At 40.5% G+C, this 25,921-nt stretch overlaps 1 protein-coding gene across 1 annotated transcript in view; it reads left to right on the forward strand.

The window, feature by feature from the left end:
* pth2ra (parathyroid hormone 2 receptor a) overlaps nt 1-25,921 on the forward strand; it is a 149,646-nt gene that overhangs the window by 67,396 nt on the left and 56,329 nt on the right. The gene's annotated exons all lie outside the window — the stretch shown is intronic.

Raw genomic sequence — 25,921 nt, forward strand, 5'->3', positions numbered from 1 at the left:
CACTGTGGTCAGTTTCAGATGCTGCAGCTCTTTCATAATTCATAGTTTGAGCTCGTTTGTTCAGTATTAATTGTCCTCCTTGTAAATCACAGCTGGACTGACTGTACATGTCCTGACCAAGGAAAATCAAATTCTCTCTTTGTGCAGTAATCTACACCTGGATTTACTGCCTCTGTCCATAATAATATACATTATATAGACTAAATGTCATCTAAAATTAACGTTTATTTGTAACATAATATAGCAAACTATACATGATCAAAAACAAATTAATTTTAGCAAAAAACATGTCTCTGTTCTGGGGTCGCCAGGAATTTGTGACGTTAAAATGGGGTAACAAGCCAAAAAAGGTTGGGAACCACTGGACTACACTATTGGCTTTTAGAAGAAGGAAGGTCAACAAGAACTTTAACCCATAAAGACCCAAACATCCACCAGCAACCAACATTATCTACTGGTCTAAAATGTTAATACCTGTTGATTCACTAATTCTATTAATATGTGAAAAAAATTGTTGCAAAATGCCGTTTGTCATCTTTTCATGGTCATCAGATATGACCCATTTGGACGTTCAGAGGCTCTGGAGTTACCGTGGAAATCTTCTACAACACAGGTGTCAAACATGTGGCCTGGGGGCCAAATCTGGCCCCTCTGCCGAAGGTTCCATTCCGGCCCTGCAGGATGAAAAAGCATAAATGAACCTGAACAGTCCAGGTTGTCCAAATCCTTTTGGTTCAGGTTCCACATACAGACCAATGTGATCTACAGTAAAAAAAAACAACAACACAATAACCCATAAATAATGACAACGACAAATTTTCTTTGTGAAAAATTATGTGGAAAAAATTTAAGTGAAAAAAATAACATTACACTGTGAAAATATTTACATTTACAAAACTATTCTTTCACAATAAAAGGCAAATAAATACATAAATAAAAATAAAGATGAAAAACCTGAAATGTGCAATTTGAGCAATATTCTGCCTGTTCCGAAATGTTTGGTGCATTATGGATCCACTGGGATCTGGAGTTATGTTAATAATAAGGGATGGACTATTGTAGAAATTGTTCAAATTTTATTTCCAAACTCCAAAATTTTAACAATATTCTGCCTGTTACCAAATGTTTATGTAACATTGTGTGTAATGTACATGTATAAATAATAAGTCGAGGCATAATATTGTGAAAATTTTGGAGTTTGGAAATAAAATTTGAACAATTTCTACAATGTTACATCTCTTGTTATTGTAGAAACTGTTCAAATTTTAATTCCAAACTCCCAAATTTTCACAATATTCTGCCTTTTACCAAATGTTTATGTAACACTGTATGTAAATGTACATGTATAAATATAATATAATATAGTATAATATAATATAATATAATGTTAAAATTGCACTAATTTTTCAAATGAAATTTCAGTTTTTTTCAGGTTATTCACATGTTTTTTTGTAAAATGTAAATATTTTCATAATTTAATTGGGGGGTTTTTGTACTAAAACAAAAAGAAAAACTTGGATTTGTCGTTATTTCTAGATTATTAGAAGCTATACCTACTGATGTGGCATTTCTCACAGCACTTAGGAAAAGTTTGAACATGAACAACCCGCCTCCCTCCAAAGCCCCGCCCCCTTCCCTCTGCCTGAGCTCTGAGGCTCCTCCTCCTCTCTCCTCCTCTAATCTGATGCGCGATGGAAACAGAGAATAAAGCAGAGATGGAGGTCCGGTCCGTTTTGGCGTGTCCGCGGACCCCTCCCTCAGTAATCAGATGTATCATCCACCTGCCGCGGGCCCGCGGCTCCTGTTCCATCAGTAGACCTGTTCCATCAGTAGACCTGGTCCATCAGTAGACCTGGTCCATCAGTAGACCTGGTCTGTGCAGTACTGGGTCAGGGTCTTCACTGCAGTCCCAGGGGATGGGCGCGCGCACTGTGAACGCGCGGCCTCCGCGAATTTTCCATGGACATTTGAGGTTTCATAGTCCATACAATTATCATCCTACATCATCTTACATGTGTGACACCAGGTACATGTACATGTATGAGTCCCACGGTCAGAAAAGCTGAGCTTTATGCAGACCTGTTCAGTCCAGTACAGCTGACTTCCGGACTTTTATCTCCATCCTTCATTCATCAGACTCCTGTTTGTGCCCCTCAGTTGTCGTTCCTGTTCATAAATCCATTTATTCCCTTCCACATGTGCATGTCAGTTCTATCCAAACACATCCTAGACAGTAGACGGTGTTCAGTGACAGGAGGAGCAGCGCCAGTGAAGCGTCAGATTCAGAGGAACACATGTCGGATGCAGGGACGGCGATAATGGATGACTGACAGGAGGCTCAGTCAGGTTCGGCCAATTATTTTATTCGGACCGACTAAAATGATTGGTCAGACTTTTATCAGAAATATATGAGAATTAAACATTTTTGAGTTTCAGTACCTGGCGGATTTCTTTTACATTTTAGTTTGATACACACTTATTAGGAGCATTTTAAGATGACAAAAGAAAAGTGTAAAAATGCCACAACATACGGTATAGCTTTAAGTCATTATTTTACTGGTCTGGCCCACTTGAGATCAAATTAGGCTAAATATGGCCCCTGAACCAAAATGAGTTCGACAGCCCTGTTCTACAACATTGATTCACCAGTAAAAACCATGGAGTTGGATCACTGACAGTGGATGGACACACTTGGTTTCCATTCAGTCATTTTGCTGAAAAAGTCATTTTTGTTCAGTTAATGATATATTTAAATTGCAAATGTCACTTTTTCTTTCGTTTTCTCTATTTCTGATGTAACACCCAACTTTAATCTGAGCGTTTGAACATTTCCATGATCACTAAAACTAAATAAATACAGGAAAATACCTGATTTTTCCTTAAAAATGCCAAATACTGAACATAAAATTAGAATAAATGGTGATAAATCACTTAAGAAAGGTTAAAAAGAGAGAAAAATTCATTTGGGAATTTACGTCAGAAATGTAAAGTGACCGATGGTGATCTTCTACACATGCTGTGGAATTGCCCAACGGTAGAAGAATTTTGGAAACATGCCGTTGAATTCACCTCAGGGGTCAAAGGAATTCAAACTGAAACGGACCCAAAACTGTGGATTCTGGACACAAGCTCTGTTCACGTCACAGCAGTGGGCTGGACTCTGACACCGGTGTGGACACCAGAGCTCCTGAAAGGTGACGTCATTGCATTCGCAATCATAATTTCACATCATGTAGATCTGATCAAACAAACAAACAAACAAACAAACAAACAAACAAACAAACAAACAAACAAACAATCAGTCAGAAAACAGTTCAGTTCAGTAACTGACAAGTTTATAAAGAATATGTGAATATTTAAAGACAAAACAAGAATTTAATGCATTCAGCAAAGTTATTCTAATGATGAACATAAGCATTAATACTGAACCAACTGGGAATTTACAGCCTCTGCTCCTCTACCTCCTTCTCCTCCTCTACCTCCTCCTTCTTTTCCTCCTCCTCCTTCTTCTCCTCCTCTTCCTCCTCCTTCTTCTACTCCTCTACCTCCCCCTCCTTCTCCTCCTCCTCTACCTTCTCCTCCTTCTTCTCATTCTCCTCCTCCTCTACCTCCTCCTCTACCTCCTCCTTCTCCTCCTCTGCCTCCTCCTTCTTCTCCTCCTCTACCTCCTCCTCCTTCTCCTCTACCTTCTCCTCCTCCTTCTCCTCCTCCTTCTTCTCCTTCTCCTCCTCCTCTACCTCCTCCTCCTTCTTCTCCTCTTCTACCTCCTCCTCCTTCTTCTCCTCCTCTTCCTCCTCCTTCTTCTCCTCCTCTACCTCCTCCTCCTTCTCCTTCTCCTCCTCCTCTACCTCCTCCTCCTTCTTCTCCTCCTCTACCTTGTCCTCCTTCTTCTCCTCCTCTTCCTCCTCCTTCTTCTCCTTCTCCTCCCCCTCCTTCTTCTCCTCCTCCTCCTCTCTCCTCTCTGTCTCCTGACATAAATATGTTGGTTCATGACATATGATCAGGTTGTGGATCCTCTGTTCATACAGTTTGATGGTCCAGTTATTATCTGAGTAAAAAAGGCTTTTACTTTCACTTATTACATGTAATTTATTCCCAAAATCTGGATCAAATTACATCTAGAATCACATTTACAATCTCAAGTTTTATGTTATTTTCCCTACAAATTTTCTTTATTTGTGTTTTTAAACAGTTACTCTCTTCCATAGAAATGCATAAAAATAATAAGTAAAATAACTTTTAAAAGTGTTTCTGTTTGGTATTAAATAGTGTCTTTTCTTCAGTATCTGTGTTGAGCCTCTGCAGTTCTAGACCCTTGAACTAACTTACACTGGGACTCCTATAGAAGTGTCCATGTCCAGTTTTCTTTTCTTTGACATCCTTTACATCCTAATTACCGTGCGCACACACACACACACACACACACACACACACACACACACACACACACACACACACACACACACACACACACACACACACATGTCCAAGTGTACATGTAAATGACTCCACTGATATTCAAATCTGTCTAACTGATGTGACTCAGACAGAACAAATACAAACATACTGAAAACGTACGTTAGCGTCCAACTAGCAGGTTCCTTTTACAAGTAGATGGAGTGACAGCGGGGACGGCCAATCACATGTACGTTAGCAAAACCAAAGAGCCAATCAGAGAGCGATATTTACGTTAGAGGCGGGACTTCTAGCAGAGACTGACTGTTAACCCTTTGTGTGCCATAGTCATTGACTAAACACTACGGACAGCGGTTGGACTGATAGTGAGTCCACAGGAGTGGGTGGGTATTGGTAGGGACGGGTCACTAGAGTCCAGACCCAATTCTACGCTCCTGGTTAACGTGACTAATTAAAAGAAATACTTTATATTACTCGCAAGCACTGCAGTGAAAAAATGTATGTTAACTGGAAATCTGAAAACTCCCCATCAATAAGACACTGGATGAATGAGCTCGTGTTTTACTGCACACCTGAAAAGATCTTACATAATGTAGGGGGGGGGGCTGTTTCTTTGAAAAAATCTGGGGCTCCTTCATAGACATTCTGCCCCTTCTGGACTTGGTTGACCATGATGATGTGACCCTTCCTAAGCAGACTCCAGTTTAGCCCTTTGTGGGTTCTTTTTGTATAACTTAACTTCCTCATTGATATATCTCTTGTGAGTAATGTGTTGATTAGATGATTTATTTGCATAAGAGTGTGTACAGATGGGTTTAAGTATAAATGATGTACATAGACTGTGGTATGTAGGTAAGCATATGAATGAAAGGAAATTGAGAGCCGTACAGGAGGAGGGTGGTGGGGGTGGGTGGGATGGGAAAAGTTCTCGTAGTATTTTTGTTTTGTTTAGACTTTAACTTCTACTATTTTTGTTTATTTCTTTCTTCTTTTTTTTCTGATGTATAAAAATCCTTCCTTTGTTGTATATCTATAAGTTTATACATCTATGTGTGTTCCTTCTGTAAAATGTGCCTTAACTTACTGTAAAACCTTCTGTTATAAAAACAAATATTTAAAAAAAAAAAAAAATCATTTGGGAACTTCCACAAAAGTAGCACAACACCTGTGCAGTTGTATTAATAGCAGATATCTTTAATTAACCTCCTCAGACCCAGCTATGGGTTTTCTGTCCACATTTGTGGACAAGGGTTTCACAACCTTATACAAACACCCCCCCCCAAAAAAAAAAAACTCTCCACCACAAAGGACATTCCATAAAAATTTTAAAAACTGCATCTGAAAAAAGTGTTGCATCATGATGTTTCCAATATAGGCACTTATTTAATAAAAACATTTTTTAAAAATGGTACTTTGCTGACATTTCCTGGGTCTCAGGAGGTTAAATAGAAAATAGTAAATAAGGTATGTGGGCTGAAACACTAAAATAATTCACTACATCTTTACCATCTGTTCAGCTGATGGAGTAATTATTGCATTAATTCAGATTAGTATGAATATGAGTGAATTAGTGTTTGCCAGATGCCTCCAATTTTAGTCTTTTACTGACAGTATATTTCTCCGGAGGCCCTGGTTTTGTTGGCAGAGAATAAATAATACACTGATAATACTGGGATTCTGGTGGAAAACGGCCCTGGTTTAATGCTTGTTTAAAGAACTGAAGCTGCTGTTTGCTTATATGTTAAAATAGAGCTGTAAGAATTGTAAATGTGTCTTTGAAGAGCACTTATCATATGAAATGTCAGTTCAATTATGCGATATGCGGCGTAATTGAATTGCGAGCGCAGCGTTGGCATGTAATGTCATTGCAATTTACAAAGATCAAAATTACCGTCACTTACACTCTTCAAAAAACAACTTTTGAAGCTAAATGTGGAGCCAGTCATCGGGTTTTGTGGCTGATGCCTCGTTGCCTGAGGAAACGGTCGGCACATGAGCAAGACGTTACAAAAACAAAGATTCACAACTCTGAGAACAATGTTGTAAGCTGTTCTATTTGTATTCATTTTAATTTAAGGCAATGTCATTCTTTTTTTATTATTGATTTATTTTGAATATGGAAATGATTCAAGGCTTTTGATTGCTAAGTGACTTCTTTTCACAACATAATATAGAAATGAAAATTCAAGTAAGCATAAAATAATGATACACACAAAAAGAAAAAGAAAAAAAAGTCATATTCAAAAAGGAGTGAAAATAAGCATATCTTATTAGCTCTCACCCCTTTGTCTAACCCAACAATATGTACATATATACATACATACACATGCATGCAAACATATACATACATACATATATACACCCATATACAGGGTGAAACAAAAAAAAACGGGAACTGTTTAACAATCTAATAAAACCAAGAGTGATGGAAGAAAAATATTTTATTCATAGTAATTGAAACCTTAAAACATGCCATTTAAGAAACAATGATGGAATTTTCATTTTTTTTAAAAATTCCTTCCTGTAGATGGCGTCCTCCTGTACGAATGCATTCTTGAAATCTGCTGTTGAGATTCCTCATTGACCGCTGCAACATCTCAGCTGGGATACTGGGAATTTCATCCTGAATTTTCTGTTTTAACTCATCTACAGTTCTTGGTCGAGTCGTGTACACTTTACTCTTGAGATAGCCCCACACGAAAAAAATCACAAACGGACAAATCTGGTGATCTAGGGGGCCAGGAAAAGTTACCGAATCTTGAGATCACACAGTTACCGAACAATTCTCGCACAGCCGCCAATGGTTACTAAAAGGGGGGTGTGTTTACTTGCTCAAGGTCACTGTCTCGCAGTGCTGCCACTGCTCATGTCTGCCAATACGCACTTCAAAAATTCCCATTTTTTTGGTCACCCTGTACTTGTACAGGGTGACCATAGTAACCATTGGCGGCTGTGCGAGAATTGTTCAGTAACCGTGTGATCTCAAGATTTGGTAATGTTCCCTGGCCTCCTAGATCGCCAGATTTGTCTGTTTGTGATTTTTTTCTTGTGGGGCTGTCGCAACAGTAAAGTGTACACGACTGGACCAAGAACTCTGGATGAGTTAAAACAGAGAATTCAGGATGAAATTCACAGTATCCCAGCTGAGATGTTGCAGCGGTCAATGAGGAATCTCAACAGCAGATTTCAAGAATGCATTCGTACAGGAGGACGCCATCTACAGGAAGTAATTTTAAAAAATGAAAATTCCATCATTGTTTCTTAAATGGCATGGTTTAAGGTTTCAATTACTATGAATAAAATATTTTTCTTCCATCACTCTTGGTTTTCTTGGATTGTTAAAAAGTTCCCATTTTTTTGTGTCACCCTGTATGTACACATTTATACATACAGTGGGGCAAAAAAGTGTCTAGTCAGCCACTGATTTTGCCAGTTCTCCTACTTAGAAAGATGACAGAGGTCTGGAATTTTCATCAGAGGTACACTTCAACTATGAGAGACAAAATGAGAAAAAAAATCCAGGAAATCACATTGTAGGATTTTTAAAGAATTTATGTGTAAATTATGGTGGAAAATAAGTATTTGGTCAATAACGAAAGTTCAACTCAATACTTTGTAACATAACTTTTGTTGTCAGTGACAGAGGCCAAAGGTTTCCTGTCAGTCTTCAGCAGGTCTGCACACACTGGAGCTGGTATTTGGTCCATTCCTCCTGCAGATCTCCTCTAGAGCAGTGATGTTTAGGAGCTGTCGCTGGGCAACACGGACTTTCAACTCCCTCCACAAATTTTCTACGGGGTTGAGGTCTGCAGACTGGCTAGGCCACTCTAGGACCTGGAAATGCTTTTATGGAGCCACTCCTTCGTTGTCCGAGCGGTGTGTTTGGGATCACTGTCATGGAAGACCCAGCCACGTTCCATCTGCAATGCTGTCACTGCTGGAAGGAGGTTTGGGTTCAGGTCTCACCATACATGGCCCCGTTCATTCTGCCCTGAACGCGGATCAGTGGTCCTGTCCCCTTTGCAGAAAAACAGCCCCAAAGCATGAGGTTTCCACCCACCTGCTTCACAGTAGGTATGGTGTTCTGGGGATGACACTCAGCATTCTTCTTCCTCCAAACACGACGAGTTGAATTTTGACCAAAAAGTTCTATTTTGGTTTCATCTGACCACATGATCTTCTCCCAGTCCTCTTGTGGATCCTCCATATGCTCTGTGTCAAACTTCAGACGGGCCTGGACATGGACTGGCTTAAGCAGGGGGACACGCCTGGTGCTGCAGGACTTGAGACCCTCTGGGCCTAGTGTGGCACTGATGGGAGCCTTTGTTACTTTGGTCCCAGCTCTCTGCAGGTCATTCATCAGGTCCCTCTGTGTAGTTCTGGGATTTTTGCTCACCGTTCTCATGGTCATTTTGACCCCACTGAATGAGATCTTGTGTGGGGCCCCAGATCCAGGGAGATTATCAGTGGTCTTGTATGTCTTCCATTTTCTTACAGTTGCTCCCACAGTTGATTTCTTCACTCCAACCTGCTTGCCTATTGCAGATTCACTCTTCCCAGCCTGGTGCAGGCCTACAGTTTTCTTCCTGGTGTCCTTGGACAGCTCTTTGGTCTGGTCCATGGTTGGGTTTGGAGTCTGACTGTTTGAGGCTGTGGACAGGTGTCTGTTATACAGAACCAGTTCAAACAGGTGCCATTAATACAGGGAACCAGTGGGGGACAGAAGAGTAAGTAAATTCATTTATTTATTTATTTATTTATATTTATAGAGCACTTTTCACAGACAGAGTCACAAAGTGCTTCATCAAGTCAAATCAGAATCAAATCAAGTTTACAGAGACCCAACAGAATCCTCCAGGAGCAAACACTTGTGATTGGTGACAGTGGAAGGAAAAAGTTCCCTTTAACAGCAGAAACCTGGACAAGATTTTTTCACCCAGGAAGTTGTTTATGTTTATGTTTATGCATTTGGCAGACGCTTTTTTCCAAAGCGACTTACAGGGGAAAACCAATCAAATCACTCAATCAATTAAATTTTATTTATATAGCACCAGATCACAACAGAAAAGTTCTCTCATGACACTTTATATATAGAGTTGGTCCAAACCAGACTCTGAGCCAATTTACAGAAACCCAACAGAATCCTCCAGGAGCAAACACTTGTGACTGGTGACAGTGGAAGGAAAAAGTTCCCTTTAACAGCAGAAACCTGGAGCAGACCCAGACTGAGGAGGAGGGACGTCTGCCTTGACCAGTTGGGGTTAAAGAGAGAGAATAAAGGAGGAGAAAAGAGAGAGCAATAGAGATATAGAGAGACTGGGGGGGGGGCACATGGAGTATTTTATGATGAATACATAGAGTGTAATCAGTTCGTGGTGGTCCTGGGTCAGGTGGGAAAATAAAAAGCCTCTTTGAGCAGGAGGGTTTGGAGGTGTTTCTTAAAGCTCTCTACAGAGTCCATGGACCGTAGGTGTAGAGGCAGGTCATTCCATAGACGTGGTTCCACAGCTTTAAAAGACCTGTCACTGCGTGTGCTAAAACAGGTGTGTGGAACCAGAGCTTAAAGAAGAACTTACTGGTCTGTGAGAGACACAAATCTGGCTTGTGTGTGGGTGACCAAATACTTATTTTCCACCATAATTTACAAATAAATTCTTTAAAAATCCTACAATGTGATTTCCTGGATTTTTTTTCTCATTTTGTTTTTCATAGTTGAAGTATACCTCTGATGAAAATTACAGACCTGTCTCATCTTTCTAAGTAGGAGAACTGGCAAAATCAGTGGCTGACTAAATACTTTTTTGCCCCACTGTATATACATACGTACATACACATATACACATCCACATATACCATCATGTACATATATATGCATACACATACACCTACATATACATATATGCATATACACACATATCATACACATACACATGCACATACACTTACATATACAGGGTGGGGAAGCAAAATGTACAATGAACATTTAGTTGTTTTTTCTCAGCAGGCACTACGTCAGTTGTTTTGAACCAAACATATACTGATGTCATAATCATACCTAACACTATTATCCATACCTTTTCAGAAACTTTTGCCCATATGAGTAATCAGGAAAGCAAACGTCAAAGAGTGTGTGATTTGCTGAATGCACTCGTCACACCAAAGGAGATTTCAAAAATAGTTGGAGTGTCCATAAAGACTGTTATAATGGAAAGAAGAGAATGACTATGAGCAAAACTATTACCAGAAAGTCTGGAAGATACTATTAAAGAAGAATGGGAGAAGTTGTCACCCCAATATTTGAGGAACACTTGCGCAAGTTTCAGGAAGCGTGTGAAGGCAGTTATTGAGAAAGAAGGAGGACACATAGAATAAAAACATTTTCTATTATGTACATTTTCTTGTGGCAAATAAATTCTCATGACTTTCAATAAACTAATTGGTCATACACTGTCTTTCAATCCCTGCCTCAAAATATTGTACATTTTGCTTCCCCACCCTGTACATGTACAAATTCATATATACACAGTTAAATACAGTACATACACATATACGTTCCCATAGGCTTCTCTGCCTCTAATCCCTATGCCATGTCAATGAGTAAAGGACAATAGTCAGTAATGATAATTATCAATTATAACTACTAAAAAAAATATTTTTGTACATTTTCTTAAACTGGTTAATATTTGGACTTTGCTTGAGTTCCTCAGATTGTTCCATAGCTTAAACACCAGAAATAGATAAACAAAAACTTTTTAACGTTGTTGTCCTGTTTTTGATTTTCAAGTTATGTTCCCCTCTTAATTGATAACCACCCTCTCGATTTCAAAAATTTTTTGGGATATTTTCTGGTAATTGTCTGTTTTTTGCCTTGTACATGATTATTGCTGTTTGGTAAGATACAATGTCAGTGAGTGTCATTAGTTTTGATTGTCTAAAATCAGTGCTGTCTTGATGATCAGTAAAAATACACTTCAACTAGTAACAGCATTGGTTCAACTGAACAACAAACATAGAAGTATGACAGAGAGGCCATCCAGGAGCCAGCTACCACACAAATCAAAAGAATAAAATGGTGATGGATTGGACACACCCACAGAAAAGAACCCACAAATGTCACCAGATTGTCGCTTGAATGGAATCCTCAGGGAACCAGAAAGAGGACACTCATGACAAACCTGGAGATGCAGACTTCTGGATGAGTCAGCTGTCCTCCTTGTAAATCACAGCTGGACTGACTGTACATATCCTGACCAAGGAAAATCACATTCTCCCTTTGTGCAGTAATCTACACCTGGCTTTACAGCCTCCGTCCATAATAATATACATTATATAGACTAAATGTCCTCTAAAATTAATGTTTATTCGCAACATAGTATAGCAAACTATTACATAATCAATAGCAAATTCATTTTAGAAAAAAAAAAAAAAAGTCTGAGTTTTGAATGTCTGGGGTCGCCAGAAATTTGTGATGTTAAAATGGGGTCACAAGCCAAAAAAGGTTGGGAACCAGTGGTATATAATTAGTGGATGAACCCATCGTACCATCACATTACAGTGACAGAAGAAACACAGTACATTTATCATTGACTGGACGATTTAATTGTTCTAACCCTGCCAGAGCACAGCATTTAGTTTATGCATGTAACAGATGCATCGCTAGGACTTGAAAACATCCAGGGTGTAAAAAAATAAAAAGCCCTGAAGTCCCAGGTCTAACAACACCCATGGCATGTAGTTTGTTTTTTTTTTTCCACCAATATGCAGCAATAAGAAGCATAAATATTAAATACAGCCTTGACAATTCCACCGGGTGGAGGCAGCATAAACAGGGTTTCTGCAGGTCATTAAATAGATTTTGTGAAAATTAAGACCTGAAATGGCATTAAAAAGCACTAAATTCGATGTCCAGAGGATTTAAAAAATACACTAGATGGAAAAATAGTGTTGTTATTCATGATTCATTTTAAATATATAAATATTTAATAATATTCATCAGAAATATAGTGTGATGATTGACAGGTGGAACCCTTTAATTGGCTATTATTTATGGCTGACGTATGAAGTCACAACAACAGATGCTTGGAATGCAATGTGCTGTGTTCATACTGTGGTGAAAGAGCAGAGGGAAGAGTAGCACGTCGGAAAAATGGGAAAATGCAAGTTTCAGCTGAAGTGACTGGAGGAGGAACTATTCAGAACCTGGTTAATTCCATTTCTTTGCTCTATTTATTATTATTGTGACTTCAAATTTTTAAATTTTTAAATTTTATGTTCTTATCCTGGTTTTTATCCCAGATTATTTTTATTTTATCTTTTCTGGTTTTTATTGTGTTTTATTGCATCTTGTTTTTATTTATTTGATCTTATTTATTTTATTCTTTTCCTTATCCATGCTGCTATACAGATGAATGGTGGAACACTGAGCACTTTTTGTCCTGTCTGTAGGCGTGATCAAGTGCCTGTCTTGCATGTTCAATGTATGTGTTGTTGTAATGCCAAGGCAATCACCTAGACTGCAAAACAAATCTACCTACGGGTATAAATAAAGTAACCTTGACCTTGACCTTAAAGCCTGTCGACTGTAAACCGTCATGTATGAATAAAGTGTATCTGCAGTTGGACATGGGCATTAAATTTGTTTCAAGTGGCATTAAAAAGGGCATTAAAAAGCATTAAATTAGATTTGTTGATATCTGCAGGAACCCTGATAAATTGTGCGTCATTCATTCATTCATTCATTAATTTTCTGAACCCACTTCATCCTCACTAGGGTCATGGGGGTCGCTTGGAGCCTATCCCAGCTACACAGGGGCGAAGGCGGAGTACACCCTGGACATTTCGCCGGTTCATCGCAGGGCTGAACATATAGAGACAAACAATCACTCTCACATTGACACCTATGGGCAATTTAGATTAAAATGAAGGGAATTTTATCCATAATTCTTATCCGTTTTAGTTGGTTTTATGAGCACACAATACAGTTTCAGTTAGTTATCGTTTTTTTCTTTTAATTATACTTTTTGTTTATTTCAGTTCATGAAAATGTTTTTTCAATTCTAGTTTCCGTCATTTTGTTAGTTTTCCTTAACGGTAATAACCTTGGTGTAGATCATCTTTCTTAATCCATCTCAAAAGGATCTTGACATTGAACTGCTTGCTCAGGATCTTTACATATGCATGGAGGTGATGCATTAAAGTACTGGATCATTTCTGCTACTTTGCATGTCCTGTGCATATTTTATGGAGTGTGTTTGAAAACCTGCCTGAGGCCTACTGGAGTACTCCTGAAAACAACCACTTCTGCGTAAAAAACAACAAAATGGCCAAGTAATTGGCCAAAGACATGGAGGAAGTTCAGCAGTCCTTGAACTTTATGTCAGAAGAAGGAGATAAAGCAGTGAAACAGCACACAGGCCTGATGGAACTGACTGAGGAGATACGACAACTGAACGCTGTAATTAAAGAGAAGGATGAGAAGAGAGAAGAGCTGGAGAGCAGAATTAAAGAGCTGGAACAATACAGAAGAATGGAGGATGTGGTGAGATCTGGTTTGGAGACCACACACTGCACATATGCACCTGTCACTGCAGGCACCAGTGAAGGAGAGGATGGACCACCAGGGGAACTGCTGAAGGAGAGGATGGACCACCAGGGGAACTGCTGAAGGAGAGGATGGACCACCAGGGGAACTGCTGAAGCAGAGGATGGACCACCAGGGGAACTGCTGAAGGATGGACCACCAGGGGAACTGCTGGAGGAGAGGATGGACCACCAGGGGAACTGCTGAAGGAGAGGATGGACCACCAGGGGAACTGCTGAAGGATGGACCACCAGGGGAACTGCTGAAGGAGAGGATGGACCACCAGGGGAACTGCTGAAGCAGAGGATGGACCACCAGGGGAACTGCTGAAGGAGAGGATGGACCACCAGGGGAACTGCTGAAGGAGAGGATGGACCACCAGGGGAACTGCTGAAGGAGAGGATGGACCACCAGGGGAACTGCTGAAGGATGGACCACCAGGGGAACTGCTGAAGGAGAGGATGGACCACCAGGGGAACTGCTGAAGCAGAGGATGGACCACCAGGGGAACTGCTGAAGGATGGACCACCAGGGGAACTGCTGAAGGAGAGGATGGACCACCAGGGGAACTGCTGAAGCAGAGGATGGACCACCAGGGGAACTGCTGAAGCAGAGGATGGACCACCAGGGGAACTGCTGAAGCAGAGGATGGACCACCAGGGGAACTGCTGAAGGATGGACCACCAGGGGAACTGCTGGAGGAGAGGATGGACCACCAGGGGAACTGCTGAAGGAGAGGATGGACCACCAGGGGAACTGCTGAAGGAGAGGATGGACCACCAGGGGAACTGCTGAAGCAGAGGATGGACCACCAGGGGAACTGCTGAAGCAGAGGATGGACCACCAGGGGAACTGCTGAAGGAGAGGATGGACCACCAGGGGAACTGCTGAAGGAGAGGATGGACCACCAGGGGAACTGCTGAAGCAGAGGATGGACCACCAGGGGAACTGCTGAAGCAGAGGATGGACCACCAGGGGAACTGCTGAAGGATGGACCACCAGGGGAACTGCTGGAGGAGAGGATGGACCACCAGGGGAACTGCTGGAGGAGAGGATGGACCACCAGGGGAACTGCTGAAGCAGAGGATGGACCACCAGGGGAACGGCTGAAGGAGAGGATGGACCACCAGGGGAACTGCTGAAACAGAGGATGGACCACCAGGGGAACTGCTGAAGCAGAGGATGGACCACCAGGGGAACTGCTGAAGGATGGACCACCAGGGGAACTGCTGAAGCAGAGGATGGACCACCAGGGGAACTGCTGAAGCAGAGGATGGACCACCAGGGGAACTGCTGAAGGATGGACCACCAGGGGAACTGCTGAAGCAGAGGATGGACCACCAGGGGAACTGCTGAAGGAGAGGATGGACCACCAGGGGAACTGCTGAAGCAGAGGATGGACCACCAGGGGAACTGCTGAAGGATGGACCACCAGGGGAACTGCTGAAGCAGAGGATGGACCACCAGGGGAACTGCTGAAGGATGGACCACCAGGGGAACTGCTGGAGGAGAGGATGGACCACCAGGGGAACTGCTGAAGGATGGACCACCAGGGGAACTGCTGAAGCAGAGGATGGACCACCAGGGGAACTGCTGAAGCAGAGGATGGACCACCAGGGGAACTGCTGAAGGATGGACCACCAGGGGAACTGCTGAAGCAGAGGATGGACCACCAGGGGAACTGCTGAAGCAGAGGATGGACCACCAGGGGAACTGCTGGAGGAGAGGATGGACCACCAGGGGAACTGCTGAAGGAGAGGATGGACCACCAGGGGAACTGCTGAAGGAGAGGATGGACCACCAGGGGAACTGCTGAAGCAGAGGATGGACCACCAGGGGAACTGCTGAAGGAGAGGATGGACCACCAGGGGAACTGCTGAAGCAGAGGATGGACCACCAGGGGAACTGCTGAAGCAGAGGATGGACCACCAGGGGAACTGCTGAAGGAGAGGATGGACCACCAGGGGAACTGCTGAAGCAGAGGATGGACCACCAGGGGAACTGCTGAAGCAGAGGATGGACCACCAGGGGAACTGCTGAAGGATGGACCACCAGGGGAACTGCTGAAGCAGAGGATGGACCACCAGGGGAACTGCTGAAGCAGAGGATGGACCACCAGGGGAACTGCTGGAGGAGAGGATGGACCACCAGGGGAACTGCTGAAGGAGAGGATGGACCACCAGGGGAACTGCTGAAGGATGGACCACCAGGGGCCTCATGTACAAAGACTTGCGTGGATTTCATACTGAAACCTGGTGTACGCTTAAATCTGGAAAAGTCCGTACGCACAAAAAAATCCAGATGAATAAAACTGAGCGTACGCCCGAATCCAAGTACACTTCCTTTGTTCATCCTAATCAGCTGGAATTGAGTGCATATGTTGGAGTACCTGACTCCTCCCTCTCCACGCCCACATTTAAATATGCAAATTAGTATGAACAGGGTCTGCAGGTGGGATTCCCTCTGGGGTTCCCCTCTGTGCATGATCAGACGATGATGTCAAGGTGGACGCGAAGCGGAGACCAAAACAGGTGGAAGAAGAAAAGAGACAAACTCAGACTGTTTGAGCAGAGAGTCGATGCTACTGTGGGTGACACTGGTCTAACAGGGCTGACGCGGATCACCCCCAAGATACATGTAGATTTAGTATTAGTGTAAGTCACACATTAGTTCATTCTACAGGTCATACAACAGTCTGATCACAGATAAACTAGAGAAAGGTTCATGTGTAATCATGTCAGGAAATCAAAGAGGAAATCATAGACTGTGACTCATGTTTAATCACTCAAATTATTATTTTCCAACGAGACAGCAGACGCTCAGACCCAGTCTCATCCTCCTGTCACAGAGGCTTCTGTTGACTTCCCGTCGTTAGCCAGTCCTCCGGTCCAACAGCCAGCTGCTGATGCCCGTCCGACTGGCATGGATCCGTGCTGACCCGGGTCACCAGAGGACATTGTGAGAACAATCGATGGAGTCAATGAGCGACTGGAGCGACTAATAAATGTTCTCACAGACATGAACACTACATGAAATGCATTTATCAACCGGTGAATTCTGTGTCCTTGTCTCTTTATATGGTTGTTACTTAATGTCCTCCCGGGCAGGATTGGCATTGATGGGTCCAGGGTTGGTTCTGGTCGGTTCTGGTTCTGGTTCTGGTGGTGGATGTGCTGCTCTAGCAGTGGGATGACGTGTCGGTGTGTTCATTGTTCTTCTGTGTATCTCTGATGCGCACATCAATCAGAGGAATGACCTTTTTCATATTATTAACAGTTTCTCAGTGTCACCTCTAAGTGTCGCCAATGGTTCCAACGCACTAGAAACGTGCGTACTCCAGCTGTGGAGTTGGCGTGGAGGAGCGCACATTTCCACGGTCATTTCACTCTTTATACATCTGAACGTGAACGTGGAAAAGGGCGTACGCCAGGTTTTTGTGCATATGCAACCTTTATACATGAGGCCCCAGGTGAACTGCTGAAGGAGAGGATGCACCACCAGGGGAACTGCTGTTGGGATTCCAGATTAGACACCCGGATCACTGGAAAAAGGAAGTCTGGGTCCAGGAACGCCACTGGGAGCACATGAGCACATGGGATGTGGCTGCAGCCAGTACACACATGACATGACATCACATGGTAGATGGTACATGTGTTTTTGTTGTTGATTCTTTTGTTATAATGAGAATGCTTGATGCTGTACACATTTAATTTGATGTAAGCAGTGTGTCAGGGGAAAAGTATAGGCAAAAAATAAGCTTTTGCTTCTAGCCTATTCCTTTTTTGTTTTTTTTAATGTTTATAATAATTATTGTAGTATGTGCAATGATTAATGTACAAACCAAAATAAACAATTCATTCATTTCTCGTGTGTCTGTCTTCCAAGGCTGATTTTGAAAAATTATGAAACAATTATAAGTCCAATCCAATTTTTTTTTTTTTTTTTTTTTTTGCTGTAGGCAACTTTTTTTAATGGTTTTTAATGGTTTTGCCAGCTCTTGGAAATGAAAAGAATGTTTTTTTTCCTTCCTTCCTCTCAAGACCTTGCTCAAAAGTATTAGCAGAGAAAAATATACAGAGATGAAAATGCCCGAGGTGGGTAGTACGAGGACAGTAGGAATCCCACGGGTGAATGTCAATGGTTTATCTGACAGTTTACAGGAGAACATCTGGACTGAACGGCGTATATTTCCTGCATATACTGTAGATCTGTTAGAGAAAAGGCGTTCACCACTGAATGTCAGAGTGTCCTTTTCAACTGAGCTTCACTGAAAAGAAGACCACAGCTTTAACAAATGGACCATTTAAACCCACTTTCCATTTGATCAGTTGATAAAATGTTGTTTTTCGTTTCATAGTGTTTAGTCTAGAAATGGTATCAAAGGTTAGGACTGCTGGTTTAATTTGGATGTGGGGATAAATTATTCTGTCAGGCTTGTTTTTAATGTTTGTTCTTGAAAGTCTTTCATAATGCTGTGCTGGGGCGGGGGTCCCAACTGTCTAAAGTGCTTGGTCCAATACTCTTTGGGTCATCAAAGGTGTTTTTCTCAGCATGATTCACCTCCTCCTGTGTTCAGATTGGTTTTGTAATTGCTTCTGCCATACTGCCTGTACCAGCCACAGTTACAGGAGGACTGGTTTTTCCAGACAAATAGTGATGAGTTATAGTCCTTTTCTCTGCTTTCTGGAGGCTTCTGCTGCATGTGATGGCTTTTTCATGTTTGTATTTGACTAGAATCTGCATTTTTGCATTGTTTTCATAATCACACCATTACAATATTGACAATATCTAGATGAATTAAACACTGTGAGTATTTTCCTGTACCCACAGCTGCAGTTAATTCAGTCGATGATGTAGATCTCAGGTGTCAAACATGTGGCCCGGGGGCCAAATCCGGCCCACCAAAGGGTCCAGTCTGGCCCCTGGGATGAATTTGTGAAATGCAAAAATTACACTAAGATGTTAACAATCATTTTAATTCAGGTTCCACATTTAATCTCAAGTGGGTTGGATCAGTAAAATCCTATCAGAATAACCTATAAATACTCACAACTACAAATTTTTGTCTGTGTAAATGTAAAAATGTTCATGTCATTTTACTGTATTTACGCTAAAACAAACTAGCATTTCAAAAAAGCATGAATAACCTGAACAAATATGAACATTTTGAAATGTCTGAAGTGCAAGTTTTCCTATATTCTGCCTGTTATTAAATGTTTTGTGTATTTGTAGATCCACTGTGATCTGTAAGTTGTAAATCACATGTGTAAATGATAAACTGAGACTTAATATTGTTAAAATTGCACTTAGTTTTCTTAAGAAATTTCCATTTGTTCATGATATTCACATTGTTTTAAAGGATAGTTGATAGATGTAAACATTTTGATTGCATAATTTTACTTTTTTCACTCTAAAACATAGAAGAAAGTTTGGAGTTGACATTATTTATATGTTATTATGTTATTATTTTACAGGTCCAGCCCACTTTAGATCAAATTTGGCTTAATGTGGCCCCTGAACTAACATGAGTTTGACACCCCTGATCTAGACCTAAAAGGGGTGCTATTAACATGCCTAATGGTGAAGATGGTAATATTAATTATTATTATTATTATTATTATTATTATTATTATTATTATTATTATTGTTGTTGTTGTTGTTGTTATTGTTGTTGTTGTGATGATGATGATCAGTATTACTATTATTATTAGTAGTAGTATTAATAATCATCATCATCATACTGGTTGTCTAAGTGTTGTAGATGTTTCTGACTATTCTAACGTAGACTATGTCAGCTGTCAGGAGCCGTCAACCCCTCTGCCCAAAGATTCTAGAGCTCAGTCAGTGCTGCAAAGGAATGTGTTTAGGGTCGTTGCTATGACGATAACATGCCCATACTAGGAGAACGAGAGCACCAGCAGCACTGGTATTTCTAACCACGCCCAAAATACATAGTTTTATCTTATTTCATGTTCAAATGAGCAAAGTTTGTTCTGATGTGGGTACTTACACATTGTGACAAAAAACAGGTGACTAACACCCCCCCAGCCCCCCACCCCGTTTGTGCCTAATGCTGCATTTCCACTACGTGGTATCGGCTCAACTCGACTCGACTTGACTTGACTCGGCCTTTTTGCATTTCCATTATGAAAAAGGACCTGGAATCTGGTACCCGGTACTAGGTTTTTGGTTTCACCTCTGCCGAGGTTCCAGGACTGGGGACCAGATACTAAAAGGTGACGTGTAAACACTGCAGAACACTGATTGGTCAGAGAGTCGTCTCTGCGACCCACCATTTTACAAAAAACAGATGCAGAAGTTGACAGTAAATGTGTTGGTAGGTTGATGACACATGATGACAGCCTGTAAAACTACACCATGGTTTGTCCAGGAGGTTCAGACGGAAAAATTCCGCATGAGCTTGATGAGACAACACACAATGAGTGAGTTTATCAGCAACTCTGAGCAGACGACACGGAAGTAACGAGCTGCATCGCTATGACAACCAGGTACTGTAAAGTGGGTAGTATCCTGTAATGGAAACGGTCTGGAATAGGACCTGGTACCAGAGTCGAGTTGAGTTGGTTCCACGTAGTGGAAACGTGGCATTAGTGCCCCCCTTTCAGCTTTCTCATTCATAATGCCCCCTGGGGGGCAGTACCACCCCCACTAAAAAACCCCAACCCAGAATGTGGCCTAGTTTGAAACCATCTTTACTTTATTATAACTCTAGAGACTCTGTGCAAATCAGATTGACTGCACATCTAAGTTCAGAACTGGACTGTTAGCTGACAGACTTCTGCCCTTCAGAATTCAGCTGCAACAAAACCACACATTACACAAACTCTGCAAGGACTTTTATGTTCTTTAGACTGCACTTGTACAAACAACAACAAGCTTCTCAAAAGCATTCAAAGAAATCAATAAGTGACTCAAAAGGTATTTTATTCCTCTGCTCTTCTGTATCTTGAAGACTACAACCTCATATGTTAGTGCAGCAGCAGTGTACAACACTCCCTGTAAATGACCGTAAATCCACTGGTAAATTTACCAGTGGACTGATGGAACGGGTCGTGTAAAACAGATGACATCTCAGCAAAGAGCAACGCAGTTACAGATATTTCAGTGATGTGATCTGTGTGATGGCCCAGAAAGGTAACATGTCAGATTAAAACTGGGATTGGAAAATATGGCCACAAAATGTATTTTCACTTAAAATATACCAACAAAAGATACAATATAATGTAAATGTTAAGTATAATGTTAAATGATCTTATTTGCAACTCCTAAAACCATACAGTTAAAGGCAGGGGTGTCAAACATACGGCCCACAGGCCAAAACTGGCCCTTCAAAGGATTCAATCCAGCCCAAAGGATGATTTGCAAAGTACAAAAATTACACAGAATACATGAATAGACACGGGCGTTACTGAGTCTTGACAAGTTGTATTGATCATATATTTAAATACTACATTTTCCAGTTCCAGATGCCTGCTACTAAATGCTTTGTGCCTTTATAGATCCACTGTAATCTATAAATTGTGATGCCTGTATGTAAATGATGAACTGAGCCACAATATTGTTAAAATTTGTGGTTGTTCAGGTTATTCATATTTTTTTTTGTCAAAGGATGGCTTGTAAATGTAAATATTTTCATACTGTAATTTAACTGTTTTGTACTAAACTAAAGAAAACAAATAGATTTGTCCTTATTTATAAGTTATCATGTTATTATTTTACTTGTTCGGACCGTTACAGATCATATTGAGCTGAATGTGACCCCTGAACTAAAATGAGGGAGGAAATAATTGAATAACACCAGTTATTCATTAGACTGTATATGTCTTTAGTGTAACACTGACAGGTTTGGGCTTAAAATGAATCAATATTTCAATGTTGTATGACAGTATTTTTAAACTCTGAGAATAACTGTCTTACCTGCTGCTGTTTTTGGTGGGACAGGTGTAAGTGTCATGTCTCGACAGGTGTGTTAGTCATATTAATGTTTAGTGTTTATGTCTCGTCTTTGGTTTTCAGTGTTTTGTCTTTGTTTGATTAGTCACTTTATGTTCAGTTCGAGTCGTTCACATTTGCTCCTGTCTTGCACTTCCTGTTTTATTTTGTACACATCTCTTCCCTCTTGTTTCAGACCCGGACTTCCTCCCTTTGTGTGTTTTCCCACCAGTGTCATTGTTAGCCCCGCCCCTGACTGGTGTCACCTGTGTTCCCCTACCTCATGTAGAAATAGTCCCCGTCTCCCTTTGTCTGGTGCCAGTTCGTTGTATTCCGTCAGTGTGTTCATGTCAAGTGTCCAAACCAGGTTTTTTCATGTTTGTTAGTTTTGCTTCAGTTTTTTTCTGGAAGGGTTTTGTTTATCGTAGAGATTCTTTTGAAGTAGAATTATATATCCTCCTTGGGAGCATTTTTTGTTAAATCACTTTTTCCAACTGAAAATACTTTTGTTAATCTTCAGTTTTCAGTGAGTTGTGCATTTGAGTCCACCATTTTATGTATCAAGGACATTACAATAAGTGTGACACTGTCAGAGTAACATGTGCTCCTGAGGTCAGATCTGGTGTTACTCTTGTCAAGTTGGTGTTTAATGAAAACCTGCACATCAGTCTTTGCTCACAGACACTGGAGAATGAACTAAGAAATCAATAGTAAATCATCATTATGTATCAGAAGCAGATCTGTCTGTGAATTCAAATGTTTTTCACTGACTCACTCTGCACTTGGTTCACCTACTTATTGTTCGTGTTATGATGCCTGCAGAAAACAGATGAATTCCTTTATTGATGATCTTGAGGGAAGTGGTGAAAATTGCTACCGACAAATGCAGCACCAAATTAGCAAGAGAAAGAGCAAATAGAGAAGCTGATCAGTTGTATTGTTCTCTCTTGTTAAAGTGTGGTTGGCTTAAAAAGCATATAGAATATATGATATAATGAATACGGTCATTTCTTATATCTTATACCTATAAATCCAAGCTGGTATGAGCAGAGCCATAGCGAGGGTTTGCAAACTACAGAGGTCCATAAAGCGCCCAAAATGTTTTAGAAATATTCAGATAGGTGGGGGTGAATTATGCGTCACACAAGACGGAGCACCGATAATGCAGCTTCTAAACTGCTGTTTTTAACCCTTTCATGCATATTGAACAGCTGTTCTCCTGTTGTTCTCTTGTATATTCATGGGTTTTGTTGTTTTAGTTCCATATCAGCCGACACAGTGGACATTTATGCACCATCCCATAAACATTCATACCATTACTGTAACTTTATGTTCAAGGTTATTTTATTTGTACCCGTAAGTAGATTTGTTTTGCAGTCGAGGTGATTGCTTTGGTATTACAACAAGACATACAGTACATTGAACATGTAAGACAGGTACTTGATCGAGCTTACAGACATGACAAAAAGACAGGACAAAAAGTGCTCAGTGTTCCACCATTCATCAGTATAGCAGCATGGATAAGGAAAGGAATAAAATAAATAAATAAATAAATAAATAAGATCAAATAAATAAAAACAAGATGCAATAAAACACAATAAAAAACAGAAAAGATGAAAACAATCTGGGATATAAAAACAGGATAAGAACATAAAATTTAAGAATTTGAAGTCACAATAATAATAAACAGAGCAAAGAAATAGGATAAATAACTAAAATAACTAAATAAAGTGCAATGTCACTATTTCTTCTTGAGCTCAGTGATGGTGACAGGAACACAGCTGTTTTTATAAACACTGTGTCCTGCACCTGAGGACTAAAAACCTCCGTCCAGAGGAAAGGAGCTGAAATTCACCTGGTAAAGGATGGGAGTCATTGTTAAGAACTGATGAAACCATCCTCTGGACCTGTTTAGTGGACAGGGAGGCGGGACAAGACTGGACTCACCAATCAGGTGACTGGACCATCTGACTGATTCAGTGAGTTTCTCTGCAGCTGAGGTCTGACCGAACCACGCCACCAGACAAAAAGATAAAACAGACTCAATAAAGGAACGATAAAACAAAGTTCAAATGTTTCGGTCAGTGTGGAAGTGTGCCAGTTTCCTGAGGCAGTGGAGGCGCTGATGGCCCTGTTCACACACAGATCTGCAGTTTTCAGTAAAACTCAGTTTTTCATCAATTACACTGGGTTACAAAAAAATGTTTTTTGCAAGTTGTCTAGGTTTTTTCAACTGAATTAGGACCATTTTGCACCACTAAATCCAAAAATGACATCTGTTTTTCTCAATCAGGTCAGGGTTTTTTTGCTAATTTGATTTTGAAAAATTTGATCTTCTCACAAAATATAATTAATACCAAAATCAGATTGGTAAGCACACTTTATGAAACTTGTGACTTGATTCCTGTTAGGTACAATGGTGTATTCACCGCAGATGTAGCAGAATACGTCAGGCTTATTTTTGCTAGGTCTTCTAGTCGAAGCCATTTCATTCACCTGTAATATTAAAAAAAAACATTCATCATAAATTGGCAAAAGTAAAATCTTCAAAACTCGTTTATTGCAAGAAATATGAAAGAATTTTGTATCATATGATGTGAAAATGCCCATAAATGTAAGCAAAAATGTTAAAAAGCCAATATGTAGCATAGTTCAGAAAGCTGACCTGATTGAGCAAAAATAATGTGATTTTTGGATTCAGCACCAAAATTATCCTAAATCAGCTAAAAAAACTTAAACAATAAATTTGTTGTTGACCAGTGTTATCGTCCCCAGGTATTTGTCTGATTGCACTTGCTCTATAGTCTGACCTTTAATTACAGTGACTCCGTGCCTGTCCTGCTGTTTTCTAAAATCAGTGATCATATCTTGTGTTTTGGATCTGTTCAGGTGAAGTAGGACTCCTCACACCACTGGACAAAGTCATCAGTGACAGGGCCGTGACTGGTCTGCCCCTCGCTGAGCAGGCTGACACTGACTGAGTCATCGGCATACTTAATGATGACCCTGTTTTCATATTCACTCTGACACATATTTGTGTAGAGAAAGTATAATCGTGGTGACAGGACACAGCCTTGAGGAGAACACTGGGTTGGACAGAACCCCATTCATCCTCATTTATGTTCTTAATAAACCTGATCTGCAGTAACATGATTGAGTGTAAATCAATTCAATTAAACTATGAGCATTCATTTGCTGTTGGCGCTCCAAAACTGTGGAAGTCGTTGCCTCCTGACTTGGGAGTCCTCACTGACCTGAACCTGTTCAAGTCCAGGTTAAAGACTCACCTGTTCAGACTGACTTTGAACCCTTAGCACTGAGACACTATTAGGTTTGAATCTGTGCTCTCTTTTATCACTGTGTGTTGTGTCCTATTGTTTTATGCATGTTTATGGTCCCTGATTAACCTGTTTTTTATCTTATAATTTAATCATGCTTTTAGATGTAAAGCACTTTGGACTTCGCTACGTTGTTGTAAAGTGCTATAGAAATCAACTTTGATTTGATTTGTTGAAAATACTTTTATAAACTATGCAAACAAAAAAGATGTGAATAACCTGAAAAAAAAAAGAAATTTCTTAAGAAAAATAAGTACAATTTTAATAATAATATGCCTCAGCTTATCATTTCTGCATGTGCATTATGGAACCGAACTACAAAGACACTAAATACTTACTAACAGACAGAAAACTGTTAAAATTGTGCTTAATTTTCTTTAGACATTTCAGGTTGTTCGTATTTTATTGTTACAGGATAGTTTGGAAATGTCAATATTTTCATAATTTAATTTTATTTTTTGCACTAAAACAAAGACAAATATTTGAAGTTGTCATTATTTATAGACATTATGTAATATTTTTTTTCACATCAAACCGAGAAGAAAATCTGCAGTCATTCTTTTTTGTTGGTTCTCCTGCTGTTATTATTTGACTGTAGATCAGATTGGTCTGGATGTGGAACCGACACTAAAAT

The sequence above is a fragment of the Sphaeramia orbicularis genome, chromosome 21 (genome assembly GCF_902148855.1).
Source record: "Sphaeramia orbicularis chromosome 21, fSphaOr1.1, whole genome shotgun sequence".
NCBI lineage: Eukaryota > Metazoa > Chordata > Actinopteri > Kurtiformes > Apogonidae > Sphaeramia > Sphaeramia orbicularis.